Below are 15,490 nucleotides of genomic sequence, written 5' to 3'. Positions count from 1 at the left end.
GTTGTCTGTGCATTGGCTAAACAGGGCTGGATTCATCTTCCCTCCCTGGCTCACGGCAGGATTTTCCAGTACACAAGTCCTCTGCTGTCGCTCAGTGTCTCAACATAGGCTCATTCTCTCTCCCACGTACCCTCCAGCATCCCAGTGGGGAACCCAAAGTGTCTCCCCATTCCTGCTTTCCCAGTTTCTCCCTCATTAAAGGGCTTTGAAAGGACCACTCCCTGGTGACCCGCATAATTCTGCTGGGATGAGTCTCTCCCTTGCTGCTAGCCTCCTCTCCTCCTCAGCAATTTTTGTCCTCCCTGGTCTTTGCAGAGCACCAACCTTACAGCTATGGGAAGTGAGCGCGCTCTGTACTCCCTCCTCCGGGCCATCCTGAGCGTGTAGAAGAGCCTGAGCGCCCAGTGCGTCAGTCAGGCAGTAGGCACTCCCCAGCCGTCCAAGCCAGCCCTTCACACCCCCCTGTGACCACACGACTCCCTCCGAGCTGGTTCCTCGCAGCGCCCGTTGCCCGCTGTCCTTTTACCCATGCTAGTTTAACCTGCTCTCTGGTTTTGTACCCACCAGCCAACAACCATCGCTTCCCGTTCCCGGTGCAGCCCAGAGGACGCACAGCTCCCCAGCCAGCGCAAGTCCTAAGGCAGTGCCTTTGTCTGTTAAGGGAGAATACAGCTTTTTTTTTTTCTCCTGAAAACAATAAGTCACTCCATTGATATCTCCTTGCTACTTTCTTTGTCATTTCCTAAATACATGTCCTTTCCTTTGTAAGCTACAACGCCGGGAACCTCGTGCAGCTCCTCTGTGCAAACACGCTTTGTGCTGACTGTCTGAATGCAGAGCCAGGAGAGAAAGACCCTTCCCTGCCTGGCAGGAGCCGTGCCAGGAAGCTCCTGCTGGATCAGCTGCTGCCAGCACACCCAGCCCAGGTAGAGCCTGCAGTTTGTTTAACACATACAGTTACAACTATTTCATTTTGAGATTAGCCTCATGAGACAAGCATGAAACAAAAGGGTAACATTTGGAGGAGAAAAATTCCTGATTTAGGCTAAGACAGAAGAAACACTCCTTCTCTGCTACCTTGGCAATAAGACAATGAGGGGGGGAAACATAAAATGATTCACCTGCCTGACTCCCTCCTTTCCAGTAGCACCAACACATATTTTAAAGAGCTTCAATGCAGGTTTTTATTGCAGAAAATAAACAGTGAACTGTGTGCCCCCCAAGGAGCAGCAGCAGGTGAAAAAACCCCAGCTGCCTCCAGCCTCAGCCCCTCACAGAATCACAGAATGGTCAGGGCTGGAGGGGACCTCTGTGGGTCATCCAGTCCAACCCTCCTGCCAAAGCAGGGTCACCCAGAGCAGGCTGCACAGGACCTTGTCCAGGCAGGTCTGGAATATCTCCAGAGAAGGAGACTCCACAACCTCCCTGGGCAGCCTGTTCCAGGGCTCCGTCACCCTCAGAGGGAAGAAGTTCTTCCTCATACTCACCTCCTGCTGAGCCCTCCCAAACCTCACCGACACATCCGAGACCTCCATGTCTGGAGCTCCCACAGCCCCCACTCACCTGGGGGCAGAGGGTGCTCAGAGGCTGGTGGGCTGTGGGGTCGTGCAGGGACCCGGGCTACCACAGGGCTCTCTGCCCCTTCACCTTTCCCCAGCTCACTTCCCCAAGCCAGTTCCCTGCACAGACAGCTGCAGCACAAGGCAGGCACACACAGCCAGGCCTAGTATAGTGCTGGCTTAAATTGGTTTAAGTAGCACTGCAGCCAATTACAAACCCAAAGTCTTCGCACATGTTTTTCTCCTGCAGGAGAAGACAAAACCCCTGGGTGTAATTAGCAACAGGCTGCAGGGCTGAGCAGCCAGCTCAGACGCCTGTGCTCTAAACCGCTGCTCTCGGGTCACATCCCTACCTTCAAAAGGAGATGGCTCCAGCGAGGACGTGGGGAAGGTGCTGCCTGGCTGGGTTGCTCACACAGGGACGTGGCTGCCCTGCTGCCTAGCCGGAGGCACAGAGGGAGCCTGATGCCCCCCTTGCACCCTGTGTGCTGCCTGTGGCCCACCGGCCAGATCTGGGAGCAGCCTGAGCTCAGTGGGACAAGCCTGCGTTGCACCTTGGCCCCTGGCAGTGATGTCCCTGCGCTGCTGTCCCCCCGTGGGTCCCAGCCCTGCTGCAGCCACCGCTCCAAGGGCACACGTCTGGGAGCCTGGGGACAGCACAGACACCCCTGTCCAGTCTGGGGGAGCCCTGCCCGAGCCGGGGCAGCAAAGGAGGGGATGCCCCTGTCTTTCGGTGCCCTGGGCTACAATTCCACCCCTTCTCAGCAGTAACCAGAGAGCTCCAGGGCCCTCCGGCAGCCCACCGCAGCGCTGCCTATCAAACCATACCAGCATCTGCTCTCTGGACACCTTTTTTTTAAGCAAATGAGGAAATGAGACACAGAAACCATGTTTCACTCAAACTCACGTGGTAGATCGGGGTAGATTCTGATCTGGGGTGTTTTCTCCTTGAACCACATCACTCGTTTTTTCAGTCTATCAGCCCTGCCTCTCATGCTCTCCTGACCCAGAATGAGGGAAACCAGCCGTGCCCTGGGCTCACGTGCTTTCTTCTTCAGTCCTTTCTTGGCAACGTGAGCTCCACACCTAACTGCGTGCCACATTATGGTCTCTTTGAGACCAAAACTCTTCACTCCTTGAAGGCAGGAACCTGTGTCCTTGGATGAGAAAGATCAGAAAAGGACAGGGTGGGGAAAAATAAAAGCAATGAACTCAACATCAAGCGTTTGAGTTCCACGGAGGCATCTCAGATGCTTCCTACCCCTGTGTTTTCTGAAGGGAAGGCATCATTTAGCACATGGATTGAAATGGCAAATGACCTCCACCATTAATCTTTGCAAGGCTTTTTTTTTTTTTCTCCCCTCCACGAGAGCAGACAGTTTTAGCCACAGCATTATTTTGAGGGGAGGGAGAGAAACGCGGACAGCTTTGAAGATACCCAACTCAAAGACCTAGTTATTCCGCCTGTTTTTCCTTCACTAACTTCAGCAGCAAGAACACATAAATTGTGTGTCATAGCTGCCTTTTCATCTGTCCTGGGAGTTATAGACTGCACACATAAGACAATTCATGTTCCTCTGCATAATGAGGTGAGTTTTATAAATCATAAATCTTCACTTAATATGCAGGTGGTGTTTGCTGCCAGGTTTAGGAAAACTGATGCAGTTGCCAAGTTCATGAATGTCATAAATCATTCATGCTAAGGTACGCTGCAATTGCTCAGTCCTTTGAGACAGACCAATTTCAAGGTGGTTGTTTAACACACAAATGCGATCTTCATTGATTGTTTATACAAATATATTTTTTCATTAAGTTTTTCCCTCTCCATTTTTTTTTTCTTCTTCAGGTGCCAAGAGCGATGCCCTGAAGAGTCCCTGCTAGTGGCTTCTTTCCAATTTCAAAATTCCATCAGAAATCCATTACCAAATACATAAAAATCCATGGATTTGTAATAGAAAGGGCTTCCTAAAGCTCAGAAAACGCAGCCTGGATGTCTCAATAAATCCTGATGCATGTGATTAAAAAAACAAGAGCAAGAGAGCGTGCCTCAATTCTTCACAGGGTCGTTTTGGACATACAGTGTTTTCTGCAAAATTGCCATTAATTAAAGGTGCGCTGATCCCGGCAGGGTTTTCGTCTCTGCTCGAATGGTAGCTGCTGTGTGCACAAAAGCAGGTAATGCTCCCCCCGTGGGGAATACCCCTGTGCTTCTGGATTTAGCTTAGCCTACACACACCAGAGCTTGCTGGGTGCTCTGCAGCCCCCCGGGACATGCAAGATTCAGTGGGAAGTCCCACGGGAAAGCCGCTTTCCCGTGAGACCTGTAGTTTTTAGTGGGGTGGAAAATTAGAGCTGTGTAAATCCTGCAGGTACCCCCCACCCCCCAAGTGGCAGTCCCGAGGGGCTGAGCACGGACAAACCCGCTCAGGGCTGTGGGGAGGTTTGGTTCACTAAGCTCGACCCTGACAGGCCTCATGTCTCCCGATGCCAAATGTCCCCAGGAGCTCATGGCCTTTGTGCCTCATCTTCCTCTCCCACCACCTCCTGGCCTTTGCATTTTGCTTTCTGGTTTCGTATGACGGCATTATTTCTAGGCTGGTCCTACAAGGCGAAAGCTCTGTCCCATCTTGAAGTGTTTAAGGTCATCTAGGGAGGGCTGTCACCTCCCCTGCAGAAGCAGGACCTTGGATTATCAGAGCCCTTCACTTCCCACTGATTTACATCTTGGAGAGATCCAAAAAATGAGGCGCAGTACTACTGGACAGAGTAGTAAATTAAAAAATGTTTAGGCTCAGAGTCACCCGGCACTTGAGAGGGTCTGATATTGAACACCACATTAATTTTGAGTGGATCTAAGAAAACTGCGTAGGTGGAAAAAGGCAGAAAATTTTGACTGCTGTTCCCACCTTCCATCATCCTTTGCCGGTGTAATTAATTCATCACAAATAATTCAGGCACTGAGTTCTCTCTCTTCTTTTTCCCTGTGATCAGCCAACAAATGCTGAAGTTTCTCAAGTTTATTCCTTGTTCCAAACTATTCACTGAATAATTTTTGCTAATAACTCCGCAGCTGCAGGTTATTCCTCAGCATCTCGTTGTAAGCCTGCGCCAGCCAGGATTTGAGAACTGAGCCGTACTGGTTCGTTTTGGTCAGATGTGGAGGTCTCCTCCTTTGATTTAATGAACATGAAAGCTAGAAAAAGCTTTTAGGGAAAAGGTGGCTTAAAAATTGACTTGCCACAAATCCGGCACTGAATTTGGCTCCCAGCCTGCCCTGAGATTTCTGTGATTTCAGTGTTATTCGTCATGATCCTCCACCAATCTCGTGGTTCTCAGTGCAGGATCACATTGGTAAAGCGTCCCATTTTCATTACCGTTCCTGCCTGCAAACAGATTCACTGGGATTTTAACGAAAACTGAGCCCCAGGCGCAGGCGCTGCCAAAGGGAGCGCACCCCTCTGCTTCAGCAGCTCCGAGGTTTCCACCTCCTTGCCGCGAGGTGCCCTTCAGAGAAGCGTCTTTCTAGCGACAGCGGCATCTGACCCTTCCCACTAATTCGGGGCTGAGATAAAACCTAGGTGAATCTCAAGAGCTACAGGACCTTCACAGCCGTAATTCCCTCTTCTGGGAGTATTTATACTCCCGGGACCGATTAAGCTGGGGTTGAGCCATAGCTTGTGCTCCTGAAGGTGCTTTCCACCAGCGAGCCCATGCTGGCTTCGTGCTCTGTGCGTAAGCGGACGAGCACAGGGATGGAGTAGCGCCGGTGTGCTCATCACAAGAAAAGTTCAACCCTGGTGACCGTATCCTAAAAAAAGAAAAGAAAATGTTGATTGCTTCCTGGGAGAACAGCCTGAAACCACGAGCGCTGAGTTTGCGGGCGAGAGATGTTGCCACCCCATCCTGCGAAGGGCAACATCTCCTGGGAGCAGTAATCAGCGAGCTGGGACCTCAGAGAGCGAATGCCGAGAGCCCGCCGGGAATTGTTAGTGGTGAAACCTCACAAGGGAAAATGTGAGCTCGCCAAAATCCAGCGATGGTGAAATACTGAATTGAGCTGTTCCCACCTGGCTTGCAAAGGGAAGGAGCTTTGAGGGTGGTTTCCCTAAGGATGCAGAGGGGGGATTCTCGCTCGAGGCAAGCCCCCAGGGACAGGATGGGGGAATGAGGGCAACAAAGAAAAGCAGCTGAAATTGTAAAAGCGAGGAAGGAGTGGGAAGATGAGGAGAAGTAAGTCAAATGAACATAGGGAGGAGCAGAGCTGTAGGGCTGGAGCAGTGGTCCCACTCCCTCGGGTCCCTGCTGCCAAGGCGGGCACGGCAAACTGGCTGGGGCTGCTGCGCCGATGCCACCCGCGAGAGCTGTGATATCATTAATAGGAAGCTGTGGTTTTCCTGAACATTTTAAGTTAAATAGCGGAAAATTTTCCATAGCCTGGGGCTACAGCGGGGCAAATGGGGCTTCTCTACGTGCTGGCTGAGCCGGGTGACTCTGAGGAGCACCGCTGCAGCCCAGGACCGGCGTGCCGGCTGGAGGGACCGGGGTGCCAGCTGGAGGGACCGGGGTGCTGGCCGGAGGGACCGGGGTGCTGGCCGGAGGGACCGGGGTGCCGGCCGGAGGGACCGGGATGCTGGCCGGAGGGACAGGGGTGCCAGCTGGAGGGACCGGGGTGCCACCTCCCAGGGCCACTTCTGGGAGGAAAGCTGCGACTGGGAGCCAGCAGCCAACGCGCAGCAGCGCCTTCTCCCCTCCCTCTCACTCCTTTTGTGCACGTCCTACTTCTTCAAAGCTCCTGACCACCCCAGCTAGCTTTTTTTGTTCCTCTCCTTTCTCCAAAAAGTGTGGCATTATCACCATCTGTAAAACTGCCAAACAAGCGACTTGCCTTTGCATTTCCCTGCGGGGCTGCTCTTCAATTAAAAGCTTTTCTTGGTGTTTTAACTTTCACCCCTTTTAATTGAGGTTCCTTTTTCCAGCCTCCTCCCCCTTTTTAATGAGAGGCTAGAGTGCCCGTTAATGGAGCTTTGCGGTGGGCAGCGCCGGTGACCACGCGGCGCAAAACCCAGGTGCACATTTGAGGGCAAAGGCTGCCAAAGCCGAGCTGCTTGCGGCCCACCCAAGTGTCACAGGGCCTGGGAGCAAAAGCCAGCGGAAAAATATAGGATCCAGGCCACGTATAAAATGATCCTGCCCCTGGTCCATGCCCCCAGGCTCCATCAGTCAGCGCTTTCGCAGCTAATGACGCAGCGACGCTTCTCCTTTCCCCGTTACGGGTGCAGGGCAGGGACCCAAGCGACGCGATGGAGGCGAGTCGGGCACAGCCAGGTTTACTCCTCGGCCAGCCCCAGCCTCACGCCTGGCACCAGATCTCCCGTCCTGGAGCACCACTGCAGCACTACCACTCCCTGGTATTTTAAAAGCATGGGTTAAAGGTAGGGAGGGGAAAAAAAAAAGGCTGTATGTCCGCTTTAATTTGCCTGCTAATCTATGAACAGGTGAGCCTCTCCCCTGCCAAGCTATTCTTCACAAAAAAAGAGGGTTAGAAACACTTTGTAAAAAATATGGAGCACTTCACAAATTTTTCAAGTCCTTCTTGTGCAGGGGTGGGGATAATTTTCTGTGAATTACTCATTTTAAAAAATACAGTATGCACGCAAACCAAGCAACCCCACACCTTTATTTATTTCACGTCCAACCTTGGCTAATTCCAGAAGTCTCTGATTATGTACACTCAGACGTTTTTAAAAGCTGCTCATTTGTGAAAACCAAGCTTCTTATAAAATAATGAATTGGAAGATTTAACGGGAATTAACCGCACGCTGCTGGGAACGCATACGCGGAGAATAACAGAGATATCACAGAGGTCCTGGGGCTGGGACTTGCAGGCAGCCCTGGGTTGCTGGAGAAGCAGAGACCGCACGCTCTGGACTGGGATGAACAGGAGCTTTTGGGGCTCATTGCAAGGTTTCTCTTCGCACGGGGGCTGATCCCTGCTGCAGACGGGTCCCCTCGGTGCGTCACCTGGCTGCGGGAGGTCCCCGCGCTCCTCCGCAGGGCTGCTGCCCACGCTGAGCTGCTCCGTCCCGCTGGTGTCGGACGACCTCGAAACGCCGCTCAAGGGACGAATGTCTTCCGAGTCACTCTTGCCGTCCCAACCATTTTATTTCTTCCTTCACACAGTGAGCCTCGCAGCTTGCAAACACCTAAACCCTCCCCGCCAACTCTCAAGCAGTTTTAAACCTGAAATGCTGCACTGAAATAGTCCCGTGACTTCAGGTGTAGGTTTTATTTCTGGCCTTGGAACACTTTGAGAATTTCTGATGTTACGTGCCTGGTTGTCTTTAAAAACCGTTCATCTGCAGCACACAACTGCCCTGCGAAGTCACGGTGTGGGGTTTGGGAGGGGAGAGCAGGAGCTGGAGCAGAAGGGCTGCTCAGAGCCCGGGAAGCCCTGCGCAAAGCCTCGCAGATGGGCAAGCAGACGCTTGCACGAGGGGAGAGCGGCGCGAGCTCTCGGATGAAAGCAAACGGAGCGAGGACAGCAGGACAGGGGGAGAGAGCAGGAGCGAAGCCAGGAGCCGGGTTTCCCAGCCCGGAGGGCTGGAGGCTGCCCACGTGGAGTCGGCACGTGGTGCTCGGCACCCGGGACCGCTTACGCGCCGATGCGGAGCCGCGGGCAAGGCGGACGGAGGAGGCTCGCAGGCGGCACCTGGCTCGTCCGCAGGCACGGGGATATAAATACACGGCTAAAGCTTTGGGATAAATTCAGCAGGAGGTGTGCGCATATTTTTGTAGACAATAATTTTGATTAACAAACAGAAAATCAGTTTTATAGGGGTTTTTAGGAGGATGTTTGCCAGCATGAATAACGGGACTGCGGGGCAGACAGAGCCTCAGAGGGCTCAGTGTGTGGCTGGGACCGCGTGTCCACCACCCTCTGCTCCGTGGCAGCTCGATGCTTGGCCAGCACCAGAGCCACCGAAAAAAATGATGTTTTACCCTTTACAGATCATTTAACGCTCTGATGAGATTCCTTAAAAGTACAAACGAGCCACCTGATACGCAGGATGAAAGCCTATCTCCATGGCAGTGATTTTCCTGAAGATGCTTTTCATTTTTGGCTGCTAGAAGCTTCAATGTAAAAATTTATCGCACGCCCTCCCCTAATAAAATGTGATGGTTTTAGTGTATTTTTATATAAATGTACATTTAGTTTTGAATTATACCAAGAGGCAGACGCTAGCGTCGGTCGAGTCTGTGACACGCAGCATAAATCATGGCTCCCGAGCTACTTCCCAGGTCTTCTGCCTAAGGGTACAAGTAACTTCTACTGACTTCAGTGAAAGTTTCTGGTACCCTGCAGTGGGAGAATAGGCCTCCAGAGACTCATTTGCTGTTGATTAAAAGCAAGAGACTAATAGGGCCGGGCACTGTGGAGCAGCCGAGTGCTGTGCTGTTTCCTGCCCGCACCACTGCTGGTGCATCGACTCGAAGCCTGGCCCTGCTGCTCCTGGGAGACCCAAAGCTCTCTAAAATACAGACACCGCTTGTTTTGACTGTTACACCCCCAAACTGCGTCCGGCGTCACCCCAGTGCTCCCAGCCATCCCGTGCTGGGCTGGTCCCTATACATCTGCCAGATGCTGCTCGTCCTCACCCAACCCCTGCCTCCCTGGGGACATCCCACCACCCCCAGCTGACTTTCTAAAAGGTCCTGGGGCTCCTGTATAGCCGCAGCCATGCGAGGCACGGAGACAGGGGCAAGGGTTTACGAGGTCACCAGCTCCCATTGCCCGTAGCGGGGAGCACCAGCCTGGCTTTTCGTTTCTTGGCCAGCGTGTCCTGTCCGAGGCTGGGGGGGCCAGCAGAGCCCCCCGAGCGCATGGCTGGTGCATCAGCTGATGGAGCAGCCGCCTTTGATCTGACTGAGCGTAAGGAGCAGCGCGGGACCTCGGGAGGTGCACCATCAGCATGATTAGCCATGTTCTCTGGAGAAAAGGCTACGCCGGGGAGATGGGAAGATGACTGGTGATGGAGGAGTAGCAGATGGTCTCTCTCAAGGAGAACGCTGGGACAGTAATTACAAGAGACAAGAGGAGAGCTGCTGGCTCGCTCACAAGAATTTGTCCAAGCACAAGCATCTCTGGAGAACAGGGAAGGAAACGCAACAGGGGATGAAGGCTTTCGCGCACAGGCTCCCAGTGCCGCGGCCAGAGCCCACCCACCTCTCCAAGGGGTCACAGACGCTCCCCCCACTTTGCACCACACCTTGCGACTGCCTCTTCACCAGGATAACCATGGTTTTATCTGCTGTAAGCTTGGCTTTGCTTTCTCTTGCTCTACGTTGTCCAAAGGGCATCCCAACCACCGTGCTGCTTGTACCAGCCACTTCCCAACAGATCTGGGATAAAGATGTGACTTTGGTTCTTGCTTTTTGTAGGGGACAAGCTGTGCCAGGAAGGATGGGCTTGCTGTGAGGTGGGAGCATCACTTCCCAGGGCTGCTCAGGGAAGAAAAAAATCAGAGAGCAAAGCTCACAGTTTGCACATGTTTTCCATCCTCTTTTGCCCAGCTGCGATTTTGCGCCTTCTTGCCCCTCTACCCCATGCCCTCATTTTCCTGCTCTGTCATGAGTCCTTATTCCCCTTGGAGTAGCTCCCTGCCAGCCGAAGCATGGTGGAGGTTAAAGAAGAGTTTAATTAGCGCTGCTCTCCCTCGCTGCCTGCTCCCCTGCGCCCACCGGTGTCCCCGCAGCAGGGCTGGGTGAGCAGGGGACGTGGGAACAGAGAGGTGAAGAGGGCTCTGCCGTCCCAGGGTGCTTTTACTGGGGGAGATCCCCCACCCATATGTACCCCTTCATGTCTGAGCTCTGCATTGCAGCCTGAGCAGTAGCTGAGACCTGCAGGTGATGAGGAAATCAGGGCTAATTAGAACCACTAATTAGATCTCTGCTGAAACGTTGCCTCTGCTCTGTGCCCGTGGGCTGTGCTCTGAGCTGGGTCCCTCTCTTGCTCCGAAGGGTCCCCCTCTGCCCGTGCCACCCCATTGGCAGCACACGAGCTGCACACACACGAGCCACACACACAAAAAAATAGAAATCAAAGATCAAAAATCACTCTTGACAGGACCGAAGTATTTCACATGGCGATGCCCCTGACTTGGGCAGAGCCGCAGCCCCGGCTGCGCTGAGGGCACTGAGCCAGGACCACCCAGGGGTGATCTCTTGAGCTTCCCGCTGAGTCAGCTCAGCCTTCAGGGGTGAAGCTGCCGGGTGGTTGGGATGGCTCTGCACACGTTAGAGCGAGCCCCACCATCCACTTCTCCAGCACCAGCCAAAGCGGGGCGAGTGGCGTCAGGGGCACCCACCTGCTGTGGCACCCCCACCCTGGGATTCTGCGGGGAGCAGAGCTGGGATTTTACTCCTGCAAGCTTTGCCAAAGGGCTCTGCAGCACGTCTGCCCCGCTCTGGCACCGCAACCCTGACTGGAGAGACCCGTCCTCCTCCGTGGTAGAGGAACAGTGGTGCGGAACACAGAGGGTCCTCCCGGGGATCCTGGGGACAGCCAGCTCCTGGTCCCGGGCAGCTGGCAGGGCCAGCTTCAGCATTTGTGCTCCAGCTTTCCCGTCCTCTTCCCGGCAGCAGCAAACCCTCAGGTCAACTCGACTGCTCCTGGAAGGGCACTCAGCGCACGTATCTGCCACCTCCAGGGAGGGAGGGGGCTGCCTCCCCCTCCTCAGTGTGGGAGTTTTCAATTCAAAGCTCTCCAGGACTGCAAAGTGCAGACTCCTGGCCAGGAGCATCAGTGCTTTGGAGTTTACCCGGTGTTTGCTGGGTGGGTGTTGTGCCACGTGTCCACCGAGGACACCCGGAGCGGAGCCACGTGGACATTTTGGTTTCGACGCCGCGACCGTCAGCGTTTGTCTTGCAGGATGCGGCATTGACCAAGGCAAACGGACCCCTGGGTCAATGCTGCTTGCTATTTTTATCAGCAGACCTTATTAGGAGTGCCGGATTAGGCTATAAGGCCCTGATTTACTGGAGCACTTAAGCCTGTGCCTAACTTTAAGTACACAGGGAGATCCATTGACTTCAGTGGTTTAAGGTTCGACATTTGTAAGTAACTTGCTGAACAAGGACCTACATTATTCATCCGAAACCCCGGGTAATGCATTCTTAGGAAATAACTGTAGCAAACTCTACAAATCCCTGCTGAAAGGACATCCTAAAGCCCTGGCTAGATAGAGAGATTAGCCGGGATTGCCTTGTAAACAGTGTGCATACATATATATATATATTTTTTTTTAAAATCAAGCAGTGCAAGATACAGCCGTGCAGAGGTCCCAGCTCTGCCTCCTTGCTGGATCTCAGGAGAGGTGACATGGCAGCGCAGCAAAGCACCAGAGCACAGACCAGCCCTCCCTGTAACACAGCCATATAGGGGACGATAAAATTAAGCCAGCTAATTTCAGTGCAAACGCAGGTGCCTATAGCACAGACACTCAGGCAACGTCAGCCACAACCGCAGCCGGTAGTTCAGCTCCCGTTATTGCAATAACAGGATGATGTGCAGCCATGTAGAGCCACGGGCATCCAACGTTACGAGCCGAGGCAGCAGGCATCCCCCTGCTTCAGGGACCCCCCGGGCGCAGCCCCTCGGTGCCCGTGGCAGGTGGGCAGAGCCAGCCCGCAGATGGCACCGGCCACAGCCCAGGGACCTCCAGGCCACAGCGGTGGGGCAGAGCCGAGGACAGGCCTGGGGACTGTGCCCGCACAGCGGGGCTGGTGAGGCGCACAGCAAAGCCACCCCATTGCTCAAGCAAAGAGCGAGGGGCTCAGCTTGACCGCATCTCCCAAGCCAAGGGGGGAGGTCCCCAGCGAGGCTGCTCCCACCTCCGCAGCACCCACCTGCCCCCAGCACCCCCTGCCCCAGCAGCAGGAGCCCCGGGCAGAGCTCTGCCACATCAGCACCCTGATGCTCAGAGCCTCGCGGGCACTCTTTCCCCAGCTGGAATTGTCTCCTCCAGGGCGGGTTCTGGGTGGCCGGAAGGAGGGAAAGCAGCGATGGTGCGGGCGGGATGCATCCCACTGGCCGCATCACTCCGTTTGGAGGGGAGCAGACGAGGGGACCTCCATCTGCAAGGGACCCGGAGAGGCAGCAACCAGATTGGTGGTTGCTCGTGCAGTGTTTTCTGTTACTGCAGCGGCAATTATCCCCGGCAAGTCGTCAGGAGCAACCTGCGCGGCATCAGCGGGGAAAGCACCGCGCATGCTTTGCTGTCGGCGTCCAGAAGACGGCTGGCAAAATGAGCTAAACCGACATGGGTTTGAGCCATTTCATAAAATGTAATAGAGAATTATATCCCTGTTGTGCCATTCCACCAGACAGTTGAAAAAAACCCCAGGAAATCTGTTGAAAGGATCTCATTCTGCGTTCAGCCTGATGAGCAACAGGAGAAATCCTTGCCGCATCCAAGCGCGTTTCCTGGTGCCCCGAGAGACGCGTTATGACGCCGTGTGGCTTTTCCATACATCGCCCCATGTCTGCACACGTGGCTGACCACCTACATGCACGGATGGGGGTGCCTGTGCACGCAGACGGGTCCGTGTGCGTGTCCCCACGCTGCTCCCTGTGCCAAAATATGGGAGCGGGAGGAAGAGGGTCCACAGCCGGACGGCTTCGTCTTCCTCGCCGTGCCGCTGCTGGCGAGATTCGAGCCGTGGGAAGCGGGGAGAGCCAAATGTTATGGATCCCTCAACCACTGTTATTTGTCCTCGTGTGCATTGCTGGTATTTTGCATTAAAATATACGTTGTTAAATTTATGCCTTAATATATATATATGTGTAATATGGCTGAGTTATGGTTGCTGTGGGAACTATAACTTTCTTCTTTCCAAGAGGCTGTTATATGTCTTATTATGTTGTATCATCTGGAGGTTGGCTGGAAATAAGATTGCTGCCGTTAATCCTTCAGCATGGAGGGCTGATTAAACCCAGCCGTCCCCTCCTCGGGTCTGTCGCTGCACGTAGGGTCGCTGTCATCCGCACGTAGGCAGTCCTTGTGCCACAGGCTCTGATTAGACTGCTCGTTTGGGGCAGGGGGTCTGGGCTCCAGCAAAGGACACGGTGTAAAGCGTCGGTGTGAGCTGGCTCTTGCTTACCTGCTGCTCTGCTGGGGTGTGGGCGGTCGGCTGGGGACATGTCCAGCCACGGCTGGGTTGGGGACCAGCCATGCTGCTGCTCCCACCTCTCCCGTCCTCGCTGGAGAAGGTAAGGAGGGTCGAGCTCCTGCTTCCCACATGGTAGCTGGGGCTTGGGCAGGATTTGGGCTGGGTCCCATCCCTGCCAGCCTGAGCTTCTCCACTGGGGAGCCAGGAAGCCAGAAGGGCAGATCCAAAACCTGGTGGGACGCAGCCCCATGAAACTGCCCGCTCCTGCCCGACCTCCATCCCTAGCAGTTGCCATCAGCAGGACATGCCCAAGTCCTGCATCACCGGCTTTGCTCCCAGGGGAGAAGCCCTTCCGTAGCTGGTCCCAGCACGGCTCTGCGGAGGACGTGCCCTCCTGCCTCGCCGGGAGCATCTTCATCCCCGCATGCAGAGAGGAGGCAGCACCCGGGGGCACCGAGATGCTGCTGGGACCCCCATGACACCAAACCCCGCTGAGAGCAGGATTCACTCCCGAAAGCCCGGCGCTGGGTCCTCCTAATGCCTCGGCAGGGTTTGTTTGCGTTTCGGCTGCTGCGAGTCACTGAGGTGGTGGAGTAAAGGCTTTAATGGGCCACGGAGCGGGTTGATTTGCTGGGAGGCTGCCGTAAAAAGATAGCAAGGCTGCTTAGCGCCTCGGTCACCGGAGGTATAGACAAAGGATGGATTTTGCTAGCACATGTCCACTCTCCTCGTAATGAAACGCAAATTGCTCACTGAGAAACTGCTCCAGGATATAGATGTTTGTGAGAGGCTAAATGGGCTTCTTACCGTTTAAATATTTATTCATTTTCTCGTGCTTAGTTTTTTTTTAATTTGCAGAAGGCACTGATGTATAAAACCTTCAATGCACAACGTTTAAAGCGAAGGGAGGTGATTTCTAGCTGTTCAATGCTGCCCCACCGGACCCCTTCCCTGGCTGGTGTAACAGCTACATCTCCTACGGTGCCCTAAAGAGCAACACACCTGGGTGCTGAGGGACCCATGGGGATGAAACTCCTGGCACTGAGAGGCAGCGCTGACTCCAAACCCCAGCAGAGACCCCAGCAGCAGCCCCCAGATGGCACAGGGCAGGGGGCACCTGGCAGTGCTGGCCCATGAGGGATCCTTCAGCGTGCTTGTGTGCCCCTGAGCCCCTCATCCCACCTTCAACCTGGGTTTGGGCCTCCGGGAAGCCTGGCAGGTGAGAGCCTTTTCCTTGAGAGCATCGATCCCAGGCGGGCTCAGCTCCAGTGCCCAAGACCCTGGACCCCAGGGCTGACCCAGGGGGTTTCCAGCCCAGAGCCACCCCATGACATCTCCCCGCAGGGCAACATCCCCTCCGTCGAGGTGTTCTCTGGAGCGTGGCGGCCTCCCATCACTCCCCAGCTGAGGACGATTTATGCCAGATATAAATAATCCTCCAACAGAGGTTGCAGGAAGGAGTTATTTGCAGAGGAGGGATGAATCCCGCTGCAGGGTGACATTCCCTGCATGACTAATGGCTTTGGTAGCACTATTTTGAGTCTGTCCCCACTGCGAGGAGGTCGAAAGGCAGGGGATGAGATGGGGACGGGATCATTTTTGGGGTGTCCTTGACCCCCAGGAACAGGCTGGTGAGAGCATAGGAAGAAAATGGGTGGGAGGAGAGGCTTCCCTTGGGCTTTGTCTGTATCGGTTCAGATCCCTCCCAGGTGACTTCTCAGCTTTCACGCTGTCACTCAGCCTTCAGGAGCAAAGATTTCCTG

This window comes from Opisthocomus hoazin, chromosome 23, assembly GCF_030867145.1.
Source record: "Opisthocomus hoazin isolate bOpiHoa1 chromosome 23, bOpiHoa1.hap1, whole genome shotgun sequence".
NCBI classification, from domain to species: domain Eukaryota; kingdom Metazoa; phylum Chordata; class Aves; order Opisthocomiformes; family Opisthocomidae; genus Opisthocomus; species Opisthocomus hoazin.
The sequence above is the reverse complement of the archived record's forward strand: the minus strand, read 5'-3'. Positions refer to the sequence as shown.